The following is a 27,733-nucleotide window of genomic DNA, read 5'->3' on the forward strand; positions in this document are numbered from 1 at the left end:
CCACATGACATGTATCTGTATAAAGTGCGCGGCACATGACCTGTATCTATATCAAGTGCGCGGCGCAATACGTCTATCTATGTCAATTGCGCAAGACATGCCATCTATCTATACAAAGTGCACGGCACATGACATCTATCTATATAACGTGCGCGACAGATGATGTGTATCTATATAAAGTGCGCGAATTATGACATCTATCTATATAATGTGCGCGGCACAATACATCTATCTATATAAAGTGCGTGGCACATGACATCTATCTATATCAATTGCACCTCACATGATATCTATGTATATAACGTGCGCGGCACATGGCATGTATCTATACGACTTGCGCGTTACATGACATGTATCTATATAACGTGCGCGACAGATGATGTGTATCTATATAAAGTGTGCGGCAAAACACATCCACCTACATAAAGTGCGCGGCACATGATACATAGCCATATAACATGCGCGGCAGATGACGTGTATCTATATATCATGTGCGCGTCACAATATATCTATATAAAGTGTGCGGCACATGATAACTATGTATAAATAGTTCGCGGCACATGATATCTATGTATATAACACTGCGCGGCACATGACATCTATCTATATAAAGTGCTCGGCACAAGACATCTATCTATATAACGTGCGCGAGAGATGACGTGTATCTATAACGGGCGCGGCACCTGTCATCTATCTATATGACGTTCGCGGCACACGACAACTATATATATAACGTGCGCGACAGATGACATTCATCTATATAAAGTGCGCGGCACAAAACATCTATCTAAATAGAGTGCGCAGCACAACACATCTATCTATATAAAATGCGCGTCACAATACGTCTATCTATATAAAGTGCGCGGCACATGACATCTATCTATATAAAGTGCGTGGCACATGACAACTAACTATACACGATATATATATATAACATCTATCTATATAAAGTGCCCGGCACAATGCGTCCATCTATATAAAGTGCGTCGCACATGACATGTATCTATATAACTTGCGCGGCAGAATACCTGTATCTATACAATGTGCGCGGCACAATACATCTATCGATATAAAGTGCGCGGCACATGTATCTATACGAAGTGCGCGGCACATGACATCTAACTATATATCGTGCGCGGCACTATACATTTATCTATATAAAGTGCGCGGCACATGACATCTATCTATATTAAGTGTGCGGCACACAACATCTATCTATCCAATGCGCGGGAGATGGCATGTATCTATTTAAGTGCGCTGCACAAGACAAGTATCTATATCACGTGCTCGGAAGGAGACGTGTATCTATAAAAAGTGCGCGGCACAATAAATCTATCTATATCAAGTGCGCGGCACATGACATCTATGATTTTAAGGTGCGTGGCCCAAAATTCTATCTATATAAAGTGCGCGGCACATGACATCTATCTATATAACGTGCAACGCACAATACATCTATCTATATAAAGTGCGCGGCATTTGACATCTATCTATATAACCTACGCGGGACAATACATCAATCTATATAAAGTGAGCGGCACATGACATCTATCTATATAAAGTGCGGAGACCATGATATCCATATCTATATAACGTGCGCGGCAGATGACGTGTATCTATATAAAGTGCGCGGCACAAAACATCTATCTATATAAAGTGCGCGGCACATGACTACTATCTATATAATTAGCGCTGCACAAACAATTTATCTATATAAAGTGCGCACGTGACATCTATTTATATAACGTGCACGGCACAATACATCTATCTATAAAAGCGAACGGCATATGACATCTATCTATATAACGTACGCGGCAAAATACATCTATCTATATAAAGTGCTCGGCACAATACATCTATCTGTATAAAGTGCGCGGCATATGACATCCCTCTATATAAATTGCGCGATATATGACATCTATCTATATAAATTGCTCGGCACTATACCACTATCTATATCATGTGCGCGGCACGTGACATCTATTTATATAACGTGCACGGCACAATACATCTATCTATAAAAGTGCACGGCATATGATATCTATCTATATAACGTACGCGGCGCATGACATCTATCTACATAAAGTGCGCGGCACATGACATCTATCTATATAAAGTGCGCGGCACACGACATCTATCTATATGAAGTGCGTGGTACAATACGTCTATCTATATAAATTGCGCGGCACTATACATCTATCCATATCAAGTACGCCGCACATGACATCTATCTATATTAAGTGCGCGGCAGATGACATCTATCTATATAAATGGCGCGGCACAATACGTCTATCTGTGTAAAGTGCGCGGCACATGACATCTATCTATACAACGTGCGCGGCACATGTCTATCTAAACAAAGAGCGCGGCACATGACATCTATCTATGTAATGTGCACTTCACAATACATCTATCTATACACGGTGCGCGGCACATGACATCTTTCTATATAAAGTGCGGGAACATGATCTATATATATCTATATAACGTGTGCGGCAGAAGACGTGTATCTATATAAACTGCGCGGCACTATTCATCTATCTATATCAATAGCGCGGCACTTGACATGTATCTGTATAAAGTGCGCGGCAGAAGACGTGTATCTATATAATGTGCGCGGTCCTATACATCTATCTATATAAAGTGCGCGGCACATGACATCTATCTGTATAAATTGCGCTGCACAATACATCTATCTATTTAAAGTGCGCGGTACATGACATCTATCTATATAACGTGTGCGGCACACGACATATATCTGTACAAAGTGCGCGGCAGATGGCATATCTATATAAAGTTCGCGGCACTATACTTGTATCTATATAACGTGCGCGGCACATGACATATCTATATAAGGTGCGTGGCAGATGACGTGTGTCTATATAAAGTGCGCGGCAAAATACAATTATCTATATAAAGTGCGCGCCACTTGATATCTATATAAAACGGGCGAAACAGGAAATCTATGTAAATAAAGTGCGCGGCACTTGACATCTATCTATACAAAGTGCGCGCCACATGACATCTATCTATATAACGTGCGCGGCAGGGGACGTGTATCTATATAAAGAGCGCGGTACTATACATCTATCTATATCAAGTGCGCGGCACAATACATCAATCAATACAAAGTGCGTGGCACAATACATCTATCTATATAAAGTGCGCGGCACTATACATTTATATATATAGTGTGCGGCATATGATATCTATCTATATATAGTGCGCGGAACAATACATCTATCTATATATCGTGTGCGGTACATGATATGTATCTATATTAAGTGCGCGGCACAATACACCTATCATGATAAAGTGCGCGGCACAATACACCTATCTACATAAAGTGCGCGGCACATGGCATCTATCTCTATAAAGTGTGCGGCACAATACATCTATCTATATAAAGTGCGCCGCACATGATATGTATCTATATAACGTGCGCCACACAATACATCTATCTATACAAAGTGCGCGGCACATGACATCTTTCTATATAAAGTTCGCGGCACTATACATCTATCTAATGTGCGCGGTACACGATATATCTCTATCTAAAGTGCGCGGCACCATACACCTATCTAGATAAAGTGCGCGGCACGATACACCTATCTAGATAAAGTGCGCGGCACATGGCATCTATCTATATAAAGTGAGCGGCTCAATACATCTATGTATATAAAGTGCGCGGCACATGATATGTATCTATATAAAGTGTGCGGCAAAATACACCTATCTATATCATGTGCGCGGCACAATACATCTATCAGTATAAAGTGCGCCGCACATTGCATCTATCTATATAAAGTGCGCGGCACAATACAACTATCTATATAAATTGCGCGGTACATGATACGTATCTATATCAAGTGCGCGGCACATGACATCTATCCATATAAATTGCGCGGCACATGACATCTATCTATGTAAATTGCGCGGCACAATACACCTATCTATATCATGTGCGCGGCACAATACATCTATCAATATAAAGTGTGCCGCACATGGCATCTATCTATATAAATTGCGCGGCACAATACATCTATCTATATAAATTGCGCGGTACAAGATATGTATCTATATAAGGTGCGCGGCACAATACATCTATCTATATAAAGTGCGCGGCACATGACATCTTTCTATATAAAGTTCGCGGCACAATACATCTATCTAATGTGCGCGGTACACGATATATATCTATCTAAAGTGCACGGCACAATACACCTATCTAGATAAAGTGCACGGCACAATGCATCTATCTAGATAAAGTGCGCGGCACATGGCATCAATCTATATAAATTGCGCGGCAAAAAACATCTATTTATATAAAGTGCGCGGCACACGACACCTATCTATATGAAGTGCGCGGCACAATAAAAATATCTACATAAAGCGCGTGTCACATGACGTCTATCTATATAAAGTGCGCGGCACATGGCATCTATCTATGTATGTGCGCGGCACATGGCATCTATCTATGTAAGTGCGCGGCACAATGCATCTATCTTTATCAAGTGCGCGGCACATGATATGTATCTGTATAAAGTGCGCGGCACAATACACTTATCTATATAAAGTGCGCGGCACTATACATTTATATATATATATAGTGTGCGATATATGGCATCTATCTATATATATAGTGCGCGACACATGATATCTATCTATATGGATTGCGTGCCACAAGACATCCGTCTATATAATTGCGCGGCACAATACATCCATCTATATAAAGTGCGCGACGTTATACATCTACCTATATAATGTGTGCGGTAGACGACGTGTATCTATATAATGTGCACATGATATGTATCTATATAATGTGCGCGGAACAATACACCTATCTAAATAAATTGCGCGGCACATGACATCTATCTGTATAAATTGCGCGGCATAATACACCTATCTATATAAGGTGCGCGGTACATGACTTGTATCTATATAAAGTGCGCGGCACAATACAACTATCTAGATAAAGTGCGCGGCACAATACATCTATCTATATAAAGTGAGCGGCACAATATATCTATCTATATAAAGTGCGCGGCACATGACATCTAGCTATATAAAGTGCGCAGCAAATGATATGTATCTATATAAACTGCGCGGCACAATACACCTATCTATATGAGGTGCGCGGCACATGATATATATCTATATAAATTGCGCGGCACAATACACCTATCTAGATAAAGTGCGCGGCACAATACATCTATCTATATAAAGTGCGCCTTACATGATATGTATCTATACAAAGTGCGCGGCACAATACACCTATCTAGATAAAGTGCGCGGCACATGTCATCTATCTATGTAAGTGCGCGGCACAATACATCTATCTTTATCAAGTGCGCGGCACATGATATGTATCTGTGTAAAGAGCGCGGCACAATACACCTATCTAAATAAAGGGCGCTGCACATGACATCTATCCATTTAAATTGCGCGGCACATGATATCTAACTATATAAATTGCCCGGCACTATACACCTATCTATATAATGTGCGCGGCACAATACACCTATATCGATAAAGTGCGCGGCACAATACATCTATCTATATAAAGTGCGCGGCATATGGCATCTATCTATACAAGTGCGCGGCCAAATACATCTATCTATATCAAGTGCGCTGCAAAAAACATCCATGTAGATAAAGTGCGCGCCACAATACACCTATCTAAATAAAGTGCGCGGCACATGACATCTATCCATATAAATTGCGCGGCACATGGCATCTATCTATACAAGTGCGCGGCACAATACATATCTATATCAAGTGCGCTGAAAAACACATCTATGCAGATAAAGTGCGCGGCACAATACACCTATCTAAATAAAGTGGGCGGCACATGATATCTACCCATATAAATTGCGCGGCACATGACATCTAACTATAAAAAGTGCGCGGCACAATATATCCATCTATATAAAGTGCGCGGCACATATGTATCTATATAAAGTGCGCGGCACAATACACCTAACTGAATAAAGTGCACGGCACATGACATATGTATCTATATGTATCTATATAAACAGCGCGGCACAATACACCTATCTAGATAAAGTGTGCGGCACATGACATCTATCTATATCAAGTGCGCGGCACAATACACCTATCTAAATGAAGTGGGCGGCACAATACATCTATCTATATAAAGTGCGCGAAACATGACATCTATTTATATAATGTGCGCGGCACATGGCATCTGTCTACATAATGTGCGCGGCACATGGCATCTATATAAAGTGCGCGGCACAATACATCTACCTATATAAAGTGCGCCGCACATGATATGTATCCATATAATGTGTGCGGAACAATACACCTATCTAAATAAATTGCGCGGCACATGACATATATCTATATAAATTGCGCGGCAAAGTACACCTATCTATATAATGTGCGCCTCACATCACATCTGTCTATATAAAGTCCGCTGCACAAAACACCTATCTAAATAAAGTGCGCGGCACAATACATCTATCTATATAAAGTGCGCGGCACTATACGTTTATATATATAGTGTGCGGCTTATGATATCTATCTATACATATAGTGCGCGGCACATGACTACTATCTATATATATAGTGCGCGGCACATGACATCTATCTAATAAAGTGCGCGGCACATGACATCTATCTAATAAAGTGCGCGATATAATACATCTATCTATATAAAGTGTGCCGCACAATACATCTATCTATGTAGAGTGCGCCGCACATGATATGTATCTATATAATGTGTGCGGAACAATACACCTATCTAAATAAATTGCGCGGCACATTACATCTATCTATATAATTTGCGCGGCAAAATACACCTATCTACACAAGGTGCGCGGCACATGACATCTATCTATATAACGTCCGCTGCACAATACACCTATCTAAATAAAGTGCGCCGCACAATACATCTATCTATGTAGAGTGGGCGGCACATGACATCTATCTATATAAATTGCGCGGCAAAATACACCTATCTATATAATGTGCGCGGCACAATACATCTATCTACATAAAGTGCGCGGCACATGACATCTATCTATATAAAGTCCGCTGCGCAAAACACCTATCTAAATAAAGTGCGCGGCACAATACATCTATCTATATAAAGTGCGCGGCACTATACGTTTATATATATAGTGTGCGACTTATGATATCTATCTATATATATAGTGCGCGGCACATGACATCTATCTATATAAAGTGCGCGCCACAAGACATCCGTCTATATTATTGCGCGGCACAATAAATCTATCAATATAAAGTGCGCGGCAAAATACACTGACTGACAGAGCAAATGCAACACCAAGAAGGAGTGGTCAGAACTTTATGCCAATTGCAGGGTAGACTGACGTCACTGAGGTATGCTCATGATGTGAAATGCACCGCTGTGCTGCGCACGCAGCGAACGATAAATGGGACACGGCGTTGGCGAATGGCCCACTTCGTACCGTGATTTCTCAGCCGACAGTCATTGTAGAACGTGTTGTCGTGTGCCACAGGACACGTGTATAGCTAAGAATGCCAGGCCGCCGTCAACGGAGGCATTTCCAGCAGACAGACGACTTTACGAGGGGTATGGTGATCGGGCTGAGAAGGGCAGGTTGGTCGCTTCGTCAAATCGCAGCCGATACCCATAGGGATGTGTCCACGGTGCAGCGCCTGTGGCGAAGATGGTTGGGGCAGGGACATGTGGCACGTGCGAGGGGTCCAGGCGCAGCCCGAGTGACGTGAGCACGCGAGGATCGGCGCATCCGCCGCCAAGCGGTGGCAGCCCCGCACGCCATGTCAACCGCCATTCTTCAGCATGTGCAAGACACCCTGGCTGTTCCAATATCGACCAGAACAATTTCCCGTCGATTGGTTGAAGGAGGCCTGCACTCCCGGCGTCCGCTCAGAAGACTACCATTGACTCCACAGCGACTTGGATGAGGGAATGGCGGAACGTCGTGTTCTCCGATGAGTCACGCTTCTGTTCTGTCAGTGATAGTCACCGCAGACGAGTGTGGCGTCGGCGTGGAGAAAGGTCAAATCCGGCACTAACTGTGGAGCGCCCTACCGCTAGACAACGCGGCATCATGGTTTGGGGCGCTATTGCGTATGATTCCACGTCACCTCTAGTGCGTATTCAAGGCACGTTAAATGCCCACCGCTACGTGCAGCATGTGCTGCGGCCGGTGGCACTCCCGTACCTTCAGGGGCTGCCCAATGCTCTGTTTCAGCAGGATAATGCCCGCCCACACACTGCTCGCATCTCCCAACAGGCTCTACGAGGTGTACAGATGCTTCCGTGGCCAGCTTACTCTCCGGATCTCTCACCAATCGAACACGTGTGGGATCTCATTGGACGCCGTTTGCAAACTCTGCCCCAGCCTCGTACGGACGACCAACTGTGGCAAATGGTTGACAGAGAATGGAGAACCATCCCTCAGGACACCATCCGCACTCTTAATGAATCTGTACCTCGACGTGTTTCTGCGTGCATCACCGCTCGCGGTGGTCCTACATCCTACTGAGTCGATGCCGTGCGCAATGTGTAACCTGCATATCGGTTTGAAATAATCATCAATTATTCGTCCGTGCCGTCTCTGTTTTTCCCCAACTTTCATCCCTTTCGAACCACTCCTTCTTGGTGTTGCATTTGCTCTGTCAGTCAGTGTACATCTATCTATATAAAGTGCGCGACATTATACATCTATCTATATAACCTTTGCGGTAGACGACGTGAACCTATATAATGTGCGCTGCACATTACATTTATCAAGATAAAGTGCGCAGCACAATACATCTATCTATATAAAGTGCGCGGCCAAAAACGTCTATCTAGATAAAGTGCGCGGCACAATACACCTATCTAGATAAAGTGCGCGGCACATGACGTCTATGTATATAAAGTGCGCGGCACAATACACCTATCTAGATAAGGTGCGCGGCACAATACACCAATCTATCTACCTACATAAAGTGCGCATCACATGGCATCTACCTATATAAAGTGCGCGGCACAATACACCTATCTAAATAAAGAGCGCGGCACATGACATCTATCTATATCAATTGCGCGGCACATGACATCTATCTATGTAAAGTCCCCAGCACAATACACCTATCTAAATAAAGTGCGCGGCACTATACGTTTATATATATAGTGCGGGGCACATGACATCTATCTATATAAAGAGCGCGCCACAAGACATCCGTCTATATAATTGCGCGGCACAATACATCTATCAATATGAAGTCCGCGGTACATGACATCTATATAAAGTGCGCTGCACATTACACCTATCTAAATACAGTGCGCGGCACAATACATCTATCTATATAAAGTGCGCGGAAGAATACACCTATCTAGATAAAGTGCGCGGCAGAATACACCTATCTAGATAAAGAGCGCGGCACATGGCATCTATCTATATAAAGTGCGCGACATTATACATCTATCTATATAACGTGTGCGGTAGACGACGTGTATCTATATATTGTGCGCGGCACAATACATCTAACAAGATAAAGTCCCCGCCACAAGACATCCGTCTATATAATTGCGCTGCAAAATACATCTATCTATATAAAGTGCGCGACATTATACATCTATCTATATAACGTGTGCGGTAGACGACGTGTATATATATAATGTGCGCGGAACAATACACCTATCTAAATAAATTGCGCGGCACATGACATCTATCTATATAAATTGCGCGGCAAAATACACCTATCTATATAAGGTGCGCGGCGCATGATATGTATCTATATAAAGTGCGCGGCACAATACACCTATCTAGATAAAGTGCGAGGCACAATACATCTATCTATATAAAGTGCGCCGTACGTGATATGTATTTATATAAAGTGCGCGGCACAATACACCTATCTAAATAAAGGGCGCGGCATATGACATCTATCCATATAAATTGCGCGGCACATGACATCTAACTATATAAATTGCCCGGCACAATACACCTATCTATATAATGTGAACGGCACAATACATCTATCTATATCAATTGCGCGGCACATAGCGTCTATCTATAGAAAGTGCGCTGCACAATACATCTTTCTATATCAAGTGGGCGGCACATGATATGTATCTATATAAAGTGCGCGGCAGAATACACCTATTTAGATAAAGTGGGCGGCACATGGCATCTATCTATATAAAGTGCGCGGCACAATACATCTATCTATATAAAGTGCGCGGTACATGATTTGTATCTATATAAAGTGCGCGGCACATACACCTATCTATATAATGTGCGCGGCTCAACACATCTATCTATTTAAAGTGGGCGGCACATGACATCTATCTATATAAAGTGCGCTGCACAATACACCTATCTAAATAAAGTGCGTGGCACAATACATTTATCTATATAAAGTGCGCGAAACATAACATCTATCTATATGAAGTGCGCGGCACATGGCATCTATATAAAATGCGCGCCACAATGCATCTATCTATATAAAGTGCCCGGCACATGATATGTATCTATATAAAGTGCGCGGCACAATACACCTATCTGAATAAAGTGCGCGGCACAAGACATCTATCTATATAAAGTGCGCTGCACATGGCATCTACATATGTAAAGTGAGCGGCACAATCCATCTATCATTATAAAGTGCGCGGCACATGATATGTATGTGTATAAACTGCGCGGAACAATACACCTATCTAGATAAAGTGCGCGGCACATGACATCGATCTAAATAAGTGCGCGGCACAATACACCTATCTAGATAAAGTGCGCGGCACATGGCATCTACATATATAAAGTGAGCGGCACAATCCATCTATCATTATAAAGTGCGCGGCACATGATATGTATCTATATAAAGTGCGCGGCACACAACACCTATTTGAATAAAGTGCGCGGCACAATTCATCTATCTATATAAAGTGCGCGGCACATGATATGTATCTATATAAAGTGCGCTGCACAATACACCTATCTAGATAAAGTGCACGCACAATACACCTATTTATATAATGTGCGCGGCACAATACATCTGTCTATACAACGTGCGGGGCAGAAGACGTGTATCTATATAAAGTGCGCATCACTATACATCTATCTATATCATGTGCTCGCCAGCACATGCTCAGAATTTTACAACTGTATGAAAACAGCTTTATGTTCCTGCAACAAGGAGTGCCCTATTTGGAGGAAGATATTGGTATCGAAACGTTCTCTGAGACTTGATCCTAATATTGATTAGCTTATTTCCATAATATACCCCAGTCGAGATGAGTATGAGGATCATCAAGAGAGAGTTGTTGCAAAACTGAACAAGGGTCACCGTCAAACGGCCCTCGTAAACTCAATTTCGGTGGGCATAAAATTAGTCTCAGAACAGGCCACAGAGATCAAGGAAACGTGCTATGATATAGAAAATTTTCCTAGAAATACAGCTAATGTAAGCGCTCCTTCTTCACCTACACCCGAACAAAACAAGGCCAGAGAGATGTAATCCGTACAAAATCAACTTGTCAGTCAGTCCTCTCCCTTACCGTCTTCACTGCCAGCCCCTCCACCTCAACCAACAGCACAGACTGGCACTTCTCCAGTGCTGTCACAGTCTCAGTCACAGGCACCACAGTCCTCGACTCTAGGCCGTTCTCAGTGTGAAGTGTACTTAAAAGTGGTAAACGCTCTAAGTAATTACATAATTCAGAACCTGAATCTTCTGAATCGAGTTGTAATACCCAAGATTCTTCTATGGGTGAGGGTGAAGAAGTCCTCCTAAGCGAATGACTACGAAATGGAGTTGTAGCCTAAACTCCATCCAATAAATGGAACCTGAGAACACATAGTTAAGCAATGGAAGGTAATTCAATCTTCTACATCAAGATTGCAGCGAACTGCTCAGTTGATCATCTCAGCATATACCTTGCTATGAGACTTATACTGGATCTCGATGAAGTAGATCTCCCTGAAAACAAGCGTTTGATAAATTTCTGTAAGTATATTGCTCCAACGCCTGGCAAACTAGTAGTACTGAGTGGGTTACAGACTCTGCGACAAGTTTACTATAAAGTCTGTAAAGCGAACAAACCCTCGGGAAATTATCACTCTTGCAAGAAGTCCCAGGGACAAAGTCTTTCAAAATTCAAAAGCTCTTAAACAACCTTTTGAAAATGCGTACAGTTACAGTGTAGTGTGCGAGGTTTTAAATTTTACGAGATGATGGCAGAGCATCATTGTTTTATATATTTTACAATAATTCAGGTTGTGTAAGACACATCATCACATCATTGTATGGGCATTCCACATTTCAGATTCATATATTTGATGATCATCTTTCTTCAACGTTTCCCTCGGATCTCTTACCATTATGCTTTTCAAGTTGTACTTTATACATTTGCGCTATGATGCATGTAATTGTATTATATCATATTATTATACCAATGAAGTTTCTTCAACTAGAAGTTTACATGTGAATTTTGATGCTTTAGCGGGTCATGTATTCTCTACAAGAATTTGTTTTCTCTGGTAAAGAGAATTTGAGAGTGACTGTAGGGCAGTTTCTGTGGTGTATAGAATATGAGTTAGCAGCACTGATTCATTCCAATGCACTCAATTGCAGTGTGATATTACGCACAATGAAAGAGCCATCGCAGGGGCACCTGAGTGTGTAGAGGCACACGTCATGATAGTATATTGAAGATATAAAAATATTTTACCACACCAGCCATTCGTTGCGCAAAACGAATTCTCCAGGATTTACTTAGTATCATGTTAGACCATTCGTAACATGAAAATGAACGGTGCTTTGGGGAAGCGTGGAGGCCCTCAGGTGTTCAGAAATGTCCTACCACAGCTGGCGCGACACCCTATAAATTTGCCGCAGTTGCTGCTGGGGGTAGTTGCTGTCCAATCTGCGAGAGGTTATGATTAGAGGCTTGAGATGACGCACATCTTAGAAACGATAGTCTATATAACACTAATCAGAGAGGGAATTGAAATGGATCCTACATTTCGAAAAGTGATGATATCGGCCAAGGGAAGACAAGGGCCACTAAGAGCCTGAAAATGGAATACGCATTAGCCCTCGAATGGTCTAAAAGCGTCGGTGTCGGAAAAGAAGAAGAGTTGAGCAAGAAAGTTCAGATAAGGTAGATGGAAATGATGAGCCTTGCGGAAATATTCACAGGCAATTACCGGGCCTCAGCTGAGGGCCCAGTGCTCGACAGACCACGCTCACAAATTGACACCACCTTGGAGAATATTTAGTTGCCTCTTACGACAGGTAGGAGATGCGGCTTGTGTTATTTATGCCAACCCCAGCATTGTTGGGATCAGAAGCGGTCATGAACAAAATAGGGGTAATAAGATAAGTATGGAATTCGAGACAAAGCGTCTACCAATATTAGGCAGAGATTCCTCATACTGATCTATAGTAGAAATGTGATTAAAAAGCTCTGGATTTGAAGTGATACATCACCCTAAAATATTATGCTGCTAGTTGTGATCATACTTTGAATGGGAAGTACAATATAGCAAATGCCCTCTATATAACACTATTCGGAGATAAAAAGTGGAAGGGATCCGGCACTTCGAAAATGAACATACCGACCAAAGGAAGGCGAGATCCATGAAAGGTATGAAAATTATAGGATCCCTACACCTTGAATAGCATAACAGCGACGGGGTCGAAAAGAACAGTTGTTGAAAAGACAGGTCATATAGCATAGATGAAATTGAAGAGTCTGGTACAAGTATATGGAAACAGGAACGGGACTCAACTAAGGACTCCAACACCGCTATCTCATGCTCCCAATTTTTAATGCTTTTGGTCCCCCTTTAGTCGCCGCTTACGATAGGCAGGGGATACGGTGTGTGCTCATTCTGTCACTCCCACGCACATGGGGGAGCCCTGAATATTCCTAACGTTGTTGGATGAGAAGAGAAGATGAAGAGATCAGCGAAGAACAGAAAAGAAGGCAGAAAACGAATATTCTTACATAAGTATGCAGAATCGTCATGCTGCTCTGGAGCTGAACTGCAGTGAAGTAGCTCCTTCCTTCGCAAGTTGTACTGCATACAAGAGAACTATTATAGTGGTTGTAATGTTACTTTTAAGCGGAAGCACATCTAAGAAACGATATTATATGTAACACAAATCAGAGAGAAAAAACGGAATGGACCCGACACTTCGAAAAGTGGAGATATCGGGCAAAGAACAAGGGCCACGAATGGTTTCAAAAAGAAAGATTCCCTGGATCCGAATGCTCTAATAACGGCGGTGTCGGAATTTGACAAGTGAATTGAGACCGTATAATGGAAGTGAGGAATCTTGCACAACTAGTCGGAAGCAATAAAAAGACTGAGATAAGGCCCCTAGAACTTCTAGAGCTTCACTCGTTGGAGTATACGTGGTTCCATGGTGCCGAGAGCTTATCCATGGTAAGGGCGAGAGGAGTAGCAGAGCAACGTGGGACATGGCCAGCCAGAGAACGGAGAAAGGTTAGGCCCAATTAATCCTCTGCTGTACTGAGGTGATATGAACTTGACTTTTCACAACAAAACAAACAGTTAAAAAAATTATTTAGAACTTCATTCAAAGCAAATCCTCTCACTCTCAGTACCACTCTAATTTAATGTGCCGTACTCGGCCTGCGTACCATCTCGTGCTCTTCAAACTTAAAGTACGGGCATTTCCTGTTACAGAGAGGAGAGAGATAATATAAAATGGCGCCCTTGCCGTGATGAGCCTGACTGGAGTGCAGTAGTATAAAATAACGCCACAACCGTATTTAGCTTGATTGAAGTGCAATTAATAAAGTGATTTAATTTACTTGGAGCAATCAGATAATAACTTACAACACTCGAGTAAACTTTCAAGTAAGAAAAAACTTTGTTTCCGAAAAGTTAAATGATGTTAATAATAATAACATAAGGCACAATACTAGCCTCGTATTATGGACAATATAGTACTACGAATTTTTTCTAGTGTAAATAATTAACACGTTAGAGTGTTGAAATATTTGAGTGGATGTTTCCAGTTGAACTTTAAAGCATTGTACATTACTGGTGATATTAAGATCTTTACAAGTGAGTGATAATAATTTCTGTTTTAGCCATTATCTGCCAATCAAAAATAAGACTGGCATTAAGTTCGAAATGATTGTACATACTTAAGAGACCAAATATATCACTGAAATGGCTGAACCGAAACAACCATCTATTTCCAACGGGGTTAAGTTCCTATTTGTTGGTCTAGCCGGTATGGGAGCAACATGCTTCGTTCAGCTTTTGGATTTGGTGGAAAATAGGATATAGTTGAGGGAATGGGTGGAGCAGAAATAGAGTACAATACAAGTTGTCATACTTTTGCAGGCATTTGAAGAAAGGAAGGAATTGTGAGCATGTACACTTACCTTTCTGCTGGACTTCTACGTCAGGCGACATATACCACCACCAGGCTTGGAGTACATAGGCTACATGCTTGTTTGAAATGTTCACTGGAGCGGATGGACAACCACCGAACTTTGCCATGAAACCTCTTCTTGGATTGGCTGCTGGGATGACTGGTGCATTTGTCGACACACCTGCTGAAGTGGCCTTAATTCGCAAGACTGCCGACGAACGGTTACCTCTGGAAGAGCGACGGAACTACAAGAATGTGATGGAAGCTGTTCCGTATCTCACAGGAGAAGGGTTTCTTCACTTTATGGCGGGGTGTTATACCTACAATTGGAAGGGCTATGATCGTGAATACTGTCCAAATTGCTACTGTGACATTTTCCTTATATGGATTTGGAATAAGCAATCTTTCAGAACAAAATTTATAGCAATATGACAATTTTACTAAAAGGAAGTAATTTACAATGGAGTCTATGAAGATGGAATAACACCTCGGAATTCACATCATAATTTATTATAATATTACCACATTTGTATTAAATAAACTGCTTATGGAAACACAGAATTTTATTCATGACATGTCTGGAGTTGTTCGAACGCGGCAAGATTATACTGCCAATTGTTGCTACTCTCACCCTTGCTTTGGATGTGATTGAGACCGCACGAGAACGCCGAGCATTGATATACTTACAATTGAACATCAACATCTTTAGAATTCCGGGGGGGAGGCAAGTGCCCCCTCTTGCCCCCCTTGCGGGCGCCCATGGATGTGATTGAGACCACACGGGCACACCGAGCATTGATATACTTACATTCGTAACCGCTGTGCTATATACGCCTATCTTCGACTTTCTGGAAGGAATTCGCCAATATATATTAATGTCAGTGATGAAACATTGGTCAAACTAAATAGGATCTTCAAACATGATAGTCATTCATCGTAGAATTACTTGTTTTTGTACCTGTATTAAAATGTAGAGCAGGAATTTCATTTCATTGTAGTACAGCAGAATTATGGTAGAATAGCACGGTAATTTTATTACAGGAGGAGCGAAGACAGCGTTACCTGCGTGTTATTGTGAATATATGTGTTATTGTGAAGCTACGTGTTTACTACTAGTCTACATATTTATGAGATAGAGAGGAATTTGTTGAGTATAGAATCTTCGCATATGATAATGATATGGTGTCATATTTACAGTAATGAATAAGTATGAAATCGACAGAATATATCGATCCTCGATATGAATGAAAACAGGTATTAGAATCCGTATGTCAAGTTTTGCTCTCGTTATTTCCTACAAGGTACATTCTACGGGAACCTGACCAGATCCTGTGACCAGCATCATCATTGTAGTATTATGCATGTGCATAATTACAGTTATTTGTGGTCGAGTGATCCAGAATCATCAATACAGGGTGGCTATGCAACTGAAATGTATTTTGGGAATGTATTTTATCCATTCTAGGAACGAACCGAAGCCATGTTTTTGTTATTTCTATTCGCATGTTGGTGTATTCTTCTTTTATTACTTTGAGATGTTGTCATATTTGCGTATCGTATCTTCAAAATGAATTCTTCTAATTTCATGATATCTACTTTTGCATTGAATTACGTGATTTGGTAAAGGGAAAATCTCTTTCATATTTTAATTAATATCTGGATGTTGCTGCCATTAATGCAATGTTAATTTATATTTGTTTTAATTGAAAACAACCTGAAGGCGAGAACTGACATTGATATGAGGATTTTTCTTTAGAACCGCGGGCAATGAAGCGATATTTCACCAAATCATACAACCCATATATTTATGTTTCATGTCGTATATTTATATATACATTTAAGATATGAATTTCTAATGGTACTCTAAGTCATTTCTGATAAAACTTTCAAATATTCATTTTCAATATTGTTAAAATTTATTCATTTAATGTCATGTAACGATTTATTTTAACTCTTCACATGGACTAACCACTATGATAACTATTTGTAAATTGAATTAAAATTCGGAGTCATGTTGTTATCATTGTTAAACTACGCCATTGCTAAAGATCAATACAGCCATTATCGTAAAGTTTTTCTCATCAACAATGTAATGTTACGCCTTCACAACAATGCAAAGAATGTAAATAAAAAGCCATCCAATATTCAATTATCATTTGTAGATAGGGAATCCTTTCATATCCTTCATTTATATGAAATTACTACCATTGCACGAGACACCTGTCGTTGTCAGATGTTATTCTGATTCTTATGTTCCGCCGCAATTATGATATGATATATACATGGATATGCGCCAACCCTATATGTATCATTAGAGTTATTTGATGACATCCAACTTTAATAATAATTCAGATCCGTTTATATTTACGATTACATATTTATTGTGATAGTATCCAAATATGCTGGGATGCCGTCAGATGATTAATTTTGTTTGCCCATGATGACTATTAATGTAACAGTATTTTGTCCCATTTTGACGCTCAATTTCACCACTTAATTTGTTACATTATGACGCCTAACAGTGTATTCAATTTCACAACTTAAGGGCGAATTTGTTACACTACTTATTCTCAGGCTAAGCAATTCCTACCTGGCACAGGTTATTTCAAAGTACAACATAATCGGCCACTTCTGTAGCAGCATGAAATACGAGATGGTTACTACTGCTGCTTCAGTGGCTGTGGATATATCCAAGACAACAGTACAAAACATGAAGACCACTGATTTTTTTCGTGTGGCTATTTCTAGCCGAGTGCATCCCTTGTAAGGCAGACCCTCCGATGAGGGTGGGCGGCATCTTCTATATGTAGGTAACTGCGTGTTATTGTGGTGGAGGATAGTGTTATGTGAAGACCACTGATGGAAAACCGGAATTTTTATTAACCGATCATGGGACGCAATTTACTTCTGTGGAATTCCAAGCAGCCTTAGTAGAGCTTGAAAGCAAGCATATCATGAACTCCATAAGGTACCCGGAAGCAAATCCCACAGAAAGAATCAAGCGCGGAATTGGGAGGTTTTGTAGACTATACTGCGGATCACAACATTGGAAATGGGTCGAGGTTCTCCCCGTAATTCAGAAGATAGTCAACTCAACGACTCACGTGTCCATCCAAGATATCCCTATAAGAGTGCATAAGGATCTTACACCTGATAGACCGTGGGATCAGATTTTGCCAGCACGTGAAGATGCATCAGTAACCCACTCGACTCGTGTGACGATAGCTAAGCAAAGGCTTCGACACGCTGCGTGGATAAGGGAAAGACGACAGAGGAATCGTGCCTTCAGTCAACCGTTACAAGTTGATGACTTGGTTTTATGCTGTATCACATCCTGAACTCCGCGTCTATGCCAAATTTTGCCCTCTGTACATTGGACCATTCAAAGTAGCTGAGGTACTCGACAGCGGAGCTAATAAAGTTGATAAGCTAGATTGTGGTGTCAAGGAAATTTACAATTCCGAAAATTTAATGAAATTATTCGAGAGAAAATTGAAGAAAAAGAAAATCCCTATAGAATTCTCTTTTCCCCAGGGAAGAGAGAGATGTACCAGGAACGCTGGTCCAGCATTAGAATGAAGTATTTCAAACTTAAAATACGTGCCGCGCGCCAACGGAGCAGCTGGCGACAGCGAGCGTGCTGCGAGTGACGTAGGAGCCAGCCACGGCTCGGAAAGGCTAAGTAACATCATCAATAGAACCTTCCTAACATTCTATCATAAATGACTCGTATAGAAATTACAATACGAATATAATAACATCACCGTATTCACCATTTAAAATCTAAATTATCACGAAGTTTCGTTAAAATCCACCTCGGGTTAAGGAAGATACTGGAAGAAATGAAACAGCTGCAAACTCCGCGACTTTGTTATAGAAGAGGAGCGAAAATCCAACATGACACAGTGTTGTCCCGCAGTCGAACCAGGATGGTTGACTGGTGGAAGTTTGCGTCGCGATGTGACAGTACGGAATGGGAGCCTACAGTTAGCGAAATTATAGTGAGATGTGATTGAAACTTATCAATAGTCTTGCGATCTTAGAATTTTGAACGAATGCATTAAGACTTGTATTTTCTCAAGTATTAAATACTTCAAAGTAATTGAAATATTTCTGCTGATTGCGAACTTGGACTCTGTAACAGTGCATCAGGCATTGGATTTTCTCAAGTTTTAAATACTTCAACGTGATTGAAATATTTCTGCAGATAGCGAACTTAGAATCTGAACAGTGCGTTAGGACTTGTATTTATTCAAGTGAAATCTGAATGTTAGGGAAACATCGAACTTCACATCTGAATTCACTTATAATTCCACGGTATCTTTAACTGAACTCAAGACTACTAGTGAACGGAAATAATTTTCACTATCAAAGTATTATAAAGCCTTAACAGCATTATTATCCGTGTTGTAAAATGAATATGGTAGATACTTGCAAAATTATCGCCAAGCCGTAGAACTCTACAAATAATTGTGCTATATTCTTCGAAGGCTTCAGCGAACCATTTTAATTTGCGTCTACTGTAGCGTACGTTTAAAAAATGCATGTTGCATTCTATTGAGATTCGGCCACATGAAGTTACTTTATTTATTTTCTCAAATGAACAGTTTATTTGCCTTAAAGAAACGTTTGTTTTCGATTTTCTTTTGACATTCGGCACGCCATCAGTGCATTTATTTCCTTCTGTTCAGAAATTACACCTCAGGATAACACGTCCAATATGTCCAAGGGCTTAAATGCGTGTGTTCAACTATCCTTCAGAGTGGGTGATCTCGGTGAACCAAACTCCTGGACCTCCACGATCTTCAAGAACTTCTAGAGTTTACCTCGTTGGAGTATACGTGGTTCCATGGTGCCGAGAGCTGAGTAGTAGCAGAGCAACTCCAGCCACATGACGGAGAAAGATCACGCCCAATTCATCTTCTACTGTACTGAGGAGATATGAACTTGGTATCTCACAATAAGACAAAGAGTTAAAACAATTTTTTAGAACTTCGTTCAAAGCAAATCATCTCACTTTCTGTGTCACTCCCATTTACGCCCCCTGCGTACCATCTCGTGTTCTTCAAGCTTAAAGTACGTGCATTTGCTGTTAAAGAGAGAGAGATTATATAGGCCTGACTGGAATGCAGTAGTATAAAATAACGCCACAGCCGTATATAGCTTGAAGGAAGTGCTATTAACAAAGTGATTTAATTTACATGTAGCAATCAGACAATAACATTCAATACTCGACTGAATATTCAAGTAAGAATAGTCTTTGTATTTCCAAGAAGTTAAATGATAATGATAATAATAATGATAATAATAATAATAATAATAATAATAATAATAATAATAATAATAATAAGGCACAAGACTAGGTTGGTAATATAGACAATATTAAACTTCGATATTTTTCTAGTGTAAATGATTAACAAGTTAGTGTGTTTAAATATTTGAGTGGATATTTCTAGTTGAACTTTAAACCATTGGACATTAACGGTGATATTAAGATCTTTACAAGTGAGTGATAATATTTTCTGCTGGTAGCCATTGTCTGTCATTCAAATATAAGACATATTAAGTTCGAAATAGTTGTAAATACTTAAGGTGCAAAATACATCACTGAAATGGCTGAACTGAAACAGCCAACTATTCCAAACGGGGATAAGTTCTTATTTCGTGGTCTAGCGGGTATGGGAGCAAAATGCTTCGTTCAGCCTCTTGATTTCGTGAAAGGCAGAATGCCGTTGATCGGAATGTGCGGAGCAGCAAGAGGGTACAAAACAAGTCTTCATGCATTTGCAGACATTTTAAGAAAGGAAGGAATTGTGGGCATGTAAACTTACCTTTCTGCTGGACTTCTACGTCAGGCGACATATACCACCACCAGGTTTGAAGTATATACATGGTTGTTTGAGATGCTCACTGGAGTGGATGGACAACCACGAAACTTTGCCATGAAACCTCTTCTTGAATTGGGTGCTGGGATGACTGGTGCATTTGTCGGCACACCTGCCGAAGTCGCCTTAATTCGCATGACGTCCACGGTCGGTTCCCTCTGGAAGATCGACGGATCCACAAGAATGTATTGGAAGCTCTGTTCCGTATCTCGAAGGAGAAAGGTGTCTTCACCTTATGGCGCCGAGCAGTACCTACAATGGGAAGAGCTATGGTCGTTAACAATGCCCAACTTGCTACTTATGCACAGGCTAAACAGTTCCTACTTGGTACAAGTTATTCCAAAGACAATATATTCTGCCACATCTGTAGCAGCATATCTGGGATGGTTACTACTGCTGCTTCAATGCCTGTGGATATAGCCAAGACAAGAATACAAAACATGAAGGCCATTGATGAAAAACCGAAATTTTTATTAAGATGTCATGGGCCGCATTTTACTTTTATAGAATTCCAAGCGGCCTTAGAAGAGCTTAAAATCTAGCATATCATGAACTCCATAAGGCACCCGGATAAAAATAGCGCAGAACGAATCATGCTTGAAATTGGGAGGTTTTGCAGACTATACTGCGGATCGCAGCATTGAAAATGGGTTGAGCTTCTCCACATAATGCATAAGATAGTCAACTCAACGACATACGGGTCTATCCAAGACATCCCTATAAGGGTGCATACGGATCTTACACTTGATAGACCGTGGGATCAGATTTTGCCAGCACGTCAATATGCAGCAGAAACCCACCAGAATCGCCTGACGATAGCTAAGGAATGGCTTCGAAAACCTGCGCGGGTATGGGAAAGATGCCAGAGAAATCGTACCCATAGCCAACAGTTACAAGTTGATGACTTGGTTTTAATCAGGAAAGCCGCTCTATCACATCCTGAACTCCGCGACTTGGTTTTAATCGGGAAAGCCGCTCTATCACATCCTGAACTCCGCGTCTATGCCAAATTTTCCCCTTTCTACATAGGACCATTCAAGGTTGCTGAGGTACTCGACAACGACGCTAATAAAGTTGATAAGTTAGATGGTGGCTTCAAGGGAATTTACAATTCAGCAAAATATAAATACATTCTTAGAGAGGGTAAATTGAAGAAAGAGGGAATCCCTATAGAATTTTCCTTTCCCTATGGAAATGAGAGATGTACCAGGAGCACCTGTCCAGCATTAGAGTTAAGTATTTCAAACTTAAAATACGCTCCACGCTTCAACGGAGATGTTGGCGGCAGCGAGCGTGCTGCGAGTGACGTAGGAGCCAGCCACGGCTCGGAAAAGCTAAGTTGCATCATCCATAGCACCTTCCTAACATTCTATCGTAAATAACTCGTGTAGGAATTACAATACGAATATAATAACATCACCGTATACACCAATTTAATATCTCCAATACCACACCGTTTCGTTAAAATCAACCTAGGATTAAGGAAGATATTGGAAGAAATGAAACAGCTGCAATCTCCGCGACCTTGGTATAAAAGAGGTGCGAAAATTCAACACGAGACAGTCTTGTCCCGCAGTCGAACCAGGACGGTTGGCTGCTGGAAGTTTGCTTCGCGATGTGACATTACGTATTGGGAGTATACAGTCAACGAATTTACGGTGAGAAGTGATTGAAGCATTTCAATATTCTTGCAAACTTAGAATTTTGAACGAGTGCATTAAAACTTGTACTTTTTCAAGTATTAAATGCTTCAAAGTGATTGAAATATTTTGAAAATTCCGAACTTGGACTCTGTAACAGTGCATCAGGCCTTGGATTTTCTCAAGTTTTAAATACTTCAACGTGATTGAAATATTTCTGCAGATAGCGAACTTAGAATCTGAACAGTGCGTTAGGACTTGTATTTATTCAAGTGAAATCTGAATGTTAGGGAATCATCAAACTTCACGTGTGAATTCACTTATAATTTCACGGTATCTTAACGTTAAATCAGGACTACTAGTGAATGTAACTAATTTGCACTATCAAAGTATTATGAAGCCTTACCATCATTATTATTCGTGTTTGAACACGAACATGACAGTGCGTGTGAACGAAACCAATTTAACAAGCAAAGCATTTAACTTTTTCTAACAAATTGATGTAATTGCCTTTCACAGCGTCATAAAAGTGTTAAATAAACTTTGTAAATGCTTGCAAAATAATCACCAAGCCGTAGAACTCTGTAAATAATTGTGCTATATTATTCAAAAGATTAAGTGAACTATTTGTGTACAATATCAAAATTTGTGTAAAGTGTCAAGTACGTAAAAAATGCGGGTTCGATTGTATTGACATTCGGCAGTATGAAAGTTATTCTTTTATTTCCCGTAAAGGAACATTTGTTTTCGATTTCATTGACAATTCGACATTGTATCAGTTCATTTATTTTCTTCAGTTCAGAACACTAACATGTCCAATAAGTCGATGGGCTTAAAAACGTGTGTTCACGCTATGCTTCCGAGTGAGTGATGTCGGCGAACCGAACACCTAGACCTCCAAGATCTTCAGGAATTTCTAGAAATTCTAGACCTAGAGCTGTTCTCGTTGGAGTATGCATGGCTCCACGGTGCCGAGAGCTGGTCCATGGCGAGAACGAGAGGAGTAGCAGAGCAACGCGGGACATGGTCAGTCACAGGACAAGGAACGTCTCGCCCAATTCATCTTCTACCGTATTGAGGTGATATGAACTTGACTTTTCACAACAAATAAGAGTTTTAATTTTTTTTACAACTTCATTAAGAGCAAATCCTCTCACTCTCCGTACCACTCCAGTTTAATAATCTGCACACGCCCAGCGTATCATCTTGTGCTCTTCAAGCTTAAAGTCCGGGCACATCCTGCCCTCGCCGTGATGGGCCTGACTGGAGTGCAGAAGTATAAAATAACGCCACAAACGTATTTAGCTTGATTGAAGTGCAATTAATAAAGTGATTTAATTTACTTAGACCAATCAGATAATAACATTCAATACTTGAGAAGTTTAATGATGATAAGAATAATGATATAAATCACAATACGGTACTAGCCTGGTAATATAGACAATATAGAACCTTGATTTATTTCTAGTGAAAATGTTTAACAAGTTAGGGTTTTTAAATATTTGAGTGGATATTTCTAGTTGAACATTAACCCTCTACTGCATACTGTTGCCTTTTGGCAACAAATAACTTTTCATCTCTATAAATGGATAATTAATGTAGACAGAGGTAGTTTTATGGCACACCTTCAACTGTACAATCAATTAAACACATATCCCAGTGATGCCTTGTTTTTTTTTTACATAACATAAGTCAAAACAGCCCTACAACCAAAGGTACTCCTTCCACCCCGTCAACATCCACGCGAACCAACCACCGTTTATTTTACGTGGGCCCTCCCCATCACATTACCACAGGCTTCAGGAGTACCTCTGGCTCAACCTCAAAGACATTACCGACCTACGGTTCTGCAAGTTGTACTTGCGCCTTGCAGTACGTACCCATGGCCAGTAGGTAGTAATGTTCGGTCTTTGAATGTTAAAAGCTTAGTGTAAAATCGTGAAAAATCGTATATATATTCAACTATGGAAATCCACATCACATATGAGTGTTAAGCTATTAGCCCCAGTTAAGAATTGCTGGTACATCTAATACCAGAACCTTGATTTATTTCTAGTGAAAATGTTTAACAAGTTAGGGTTTTTAAATATTTGAGTGGATATTTCTAGTTGAACATTAAACAATTGGATCTTAATGGTGATATTAAGATCCTTACAAGTGAGTGATAATACTTTCTGCTGTCAGCCAGTTTCTGTCATTCAAAATTAAAACTGACATTAAATTCGAAATATTTGTGTATACTTAAGGGACGAAATATATCACTGAAATGGGTGACCTGGAACAACCACCTATTCCTATCGGGATGAAGGTCATATTTGGTGGTCTAGCCGGTATGGGAGAAACATATTTCGTTCAGCCTCTGGATATGATGGAGGACAGAACGCAGTTGAGCGAAATTGGCGGAGCGGCAAAAGAGTACATAACAAGTTTTCATGCATTTTAAGACAGGAAGGAATTATGAGAATGTAAACTTACCTTTCTGCTGGACTTCTACGTCAGGCGACATATACCACCACCAGGCTTGGAGTATATACATGGCTGTTTGAAATGTTCACTGGAGCGAATGGACAACCACATAACTTTGCCATGAAACCTCTTCTTGGATTGGGTGCCGCGATGACTGGTGCATTTGTCGGCACACCTGCTGAAGTGGCCTTAATTCGCATGACTGCCGACGGTCGGTTACCTCTGGAAGAGCGACGGAACTACAGGAATGTGTTGGAAGATCTGCTCCGTATCTCGAAGGAGAAAGGTGTCTTCACCTTATGGCGGCGAGCTATACCTACAATAGGGAGAGGAATGCTGCCCAAATTGCTACTTATCCTCATGCTAAACAATTAATAATTGATACAGGTTATTTCAAAGACAAAATATTCTGCCACTTCTGTAGCAACATATCTGGGCTGGTTGCTACAGCTGCTTCAATGCCCGTGGATATAGCCAAGACAAGAATACAAAACATGAAGGCCTTTGATGGAAAACTGAAATTTTTATTAAGATTTCATGGGACGCAATTTACTTTTATAGAATTCCAAGCGGCCTTAGAAGAGCTTAAAATCTAGCATATCATGAACTCAGTAAGGCACCCGTAAAAATAGCGCAGAACGAATCATGCGTGAAATTGGGAGGTTTTGTAGACTATACTGCGGATCACAGCATTGGAAATGGGTCGAGCTTCTTCCCATACTGCAGAAGATAGTCAACTCAACGACCCACGAGTCTATCCAAGACATCCCTATAAGGGTGCATATGGATCTTACACCTGATAGACCGTGGGACGGATCTTACACCTGATTGATTTATTTCTAGTGAAAATGTTTAACAAGTTAGGGTTTTTAAATATTTGAGTGGATATTTCTAGTTGAACATTAAACAATTGGATCTTAATGGTGATATTAAGATCCTTACAAGTGAGTGATAATACTTTCTGCTGTCAGCCAGTTTCTGTCATTCAAAATTAAAACTGACATTAAATTCGAAATATTTGTGTATACTTAAGGGACGAAATATATCACTGAAATGGGTTTTCTGGAACAACCACCTATTCCTATCGGGATGAAGGTCATATTTGGTGGTCTAGCCGGTATGGGAGAAACATATTTCGTTCAGCCTCTGGATATGATGGAGGACAGAACGCAGTTGAGCGAAATTGGCGGAGCGGCAAAAGAGTACATAACAAGTTTTCATGCATTTTAAGACAGGAAGGAATTGTGAGAATGTAAACTTACCTTTCTGCTGGACTTCTACGTCAGGCGACATATACCACCACCAGGCTTGGAGTATATACATGGCTGTTTGAAATGTTCACTGGAGCGAATGGACAACCACATAACTTTGCCATGAAACCTCTTCTTGGATTGGGTGCCGCGATGACTGGTGCATTTGTCGGCACACCTGCTGAAGTGGCCTTAATTCGCATGACTGCCTACGGTCGGTTACCTCTGGAAGAGCGACGGAACTACAGGAATGTGTTGGAAGATCTGCTCCGTATCTCGAAGGAGAAAGGTGTCTTCACCTTATGGCGGCGAGCTATACCTACAATAGGGAGAGGAATGCTGCCCAAATTGCTACTTATCCTCATGCTAAACAATTAATAATTGATACAGGTTATTTCAAAGACAAAATATTCTGCCACTTCTGTAGCAACATATCTGGGCTGGTTGCTACAGCTGCTTCAATGCCCGTGGATATAGCCAAGACAAGAATACAAAACATGAAGGCCTTTGATGGAAAGCTGAAATTTTTATTAAGATTTCATGGGACGCAATTTACTTTTATAGAATTCCAAGCGGCCTTAGAAGAGCTTAAAATCTAGCATATCATGAACTCAGTAAGGCACCCGTAAAAATAGCGCAGAACGAATCATGCGTGAAATTGGGAGGTTTTGTAGACTATACTGCGGATCACAGCATTGGAAATGGGTCGAGCATCTTCCCATACTGCAGAAGATAGTCAACTCAACGACCCACGAGTCTATCCAAGACATCCCTATAAGGGTGCATACGGATCTTACACCTGATAGACCGTGGGACGGATCTTACACCTGATAGACGGTGGGATCAGATTTTGCCAGCACCTGAGAATGACAGCGTTTCGTGCAATGGTAATAATTTAATATAAATGAAGGGATATGAAAGGATTCCCTATCTACAAATAATATTAAATATGGGATGGGTGGTTTATTTACATTCTTTGCATTGTGGTGGAGAGGCAACATTACCTAGTTTATGAGAAATGAGGTGACGATAACGATGGTATTGGTCTTTAACAGTGGTGTACTTTAAACAATGATGTCCATGTCCATATCCAACATGTCCAAGAAATTTA

General features: G+C 40.8%; 4 pseudogenes; all 4 read left to right on the forward strand.

The window, feature by feature from the left end:
* LOC136863799 (mitochondrial 2-oxoglutarate/malate carrier protein pseudogene) overlaps positions 1–18,148 on the forward strand; it is a 42,415-nt pseudogene extending 24,267 nt beyond the window's left edge.
* Positions 18,149–20,993: 2,845 nt separating this feature from the next.
* LOC136863795 (mitochondrial 2-oxoglutarate/malate carrier protein pseudogene) lies at positions 20,994–21,808 on the forward strand (annotated as a pseudogene).
* A 3,364-nt stretch (positions 21,809–25,172) lies between these two features.
* Positions 25,173–25,968, forward strand: LOC136863796 (mitochondrial 2-oxoglutarate/malate carrier protein-like; annotated as a pseudogene).
* Positions 25,969–26,425: 457 nt separating this feature from the next.
* LOC137498515 (mitochondrial 2-oxoglutarate/malate carrier protein-like) lies at positions 26,426–27,221 on the forward strand (annotated as a pseudogene).
* Positions 27,222–27,733: the final 512 nt, after the last annotated feature.

The sequence above is a fragment of the Anabrus simplex genome, chromosome 2, assembly GCF_040414725.1.
Source record: "Anabrus simplex isolate iqAnaSimp1 chromosome 2, ASM4041472v1, whole genome shotgun sequence".
Lineage (NCBI taxonomy): Eukaryota > Metazoa > Arthropoda > Insecta > Orthoptera > Tettigoniidae > Anabrus > Anabrus simplex.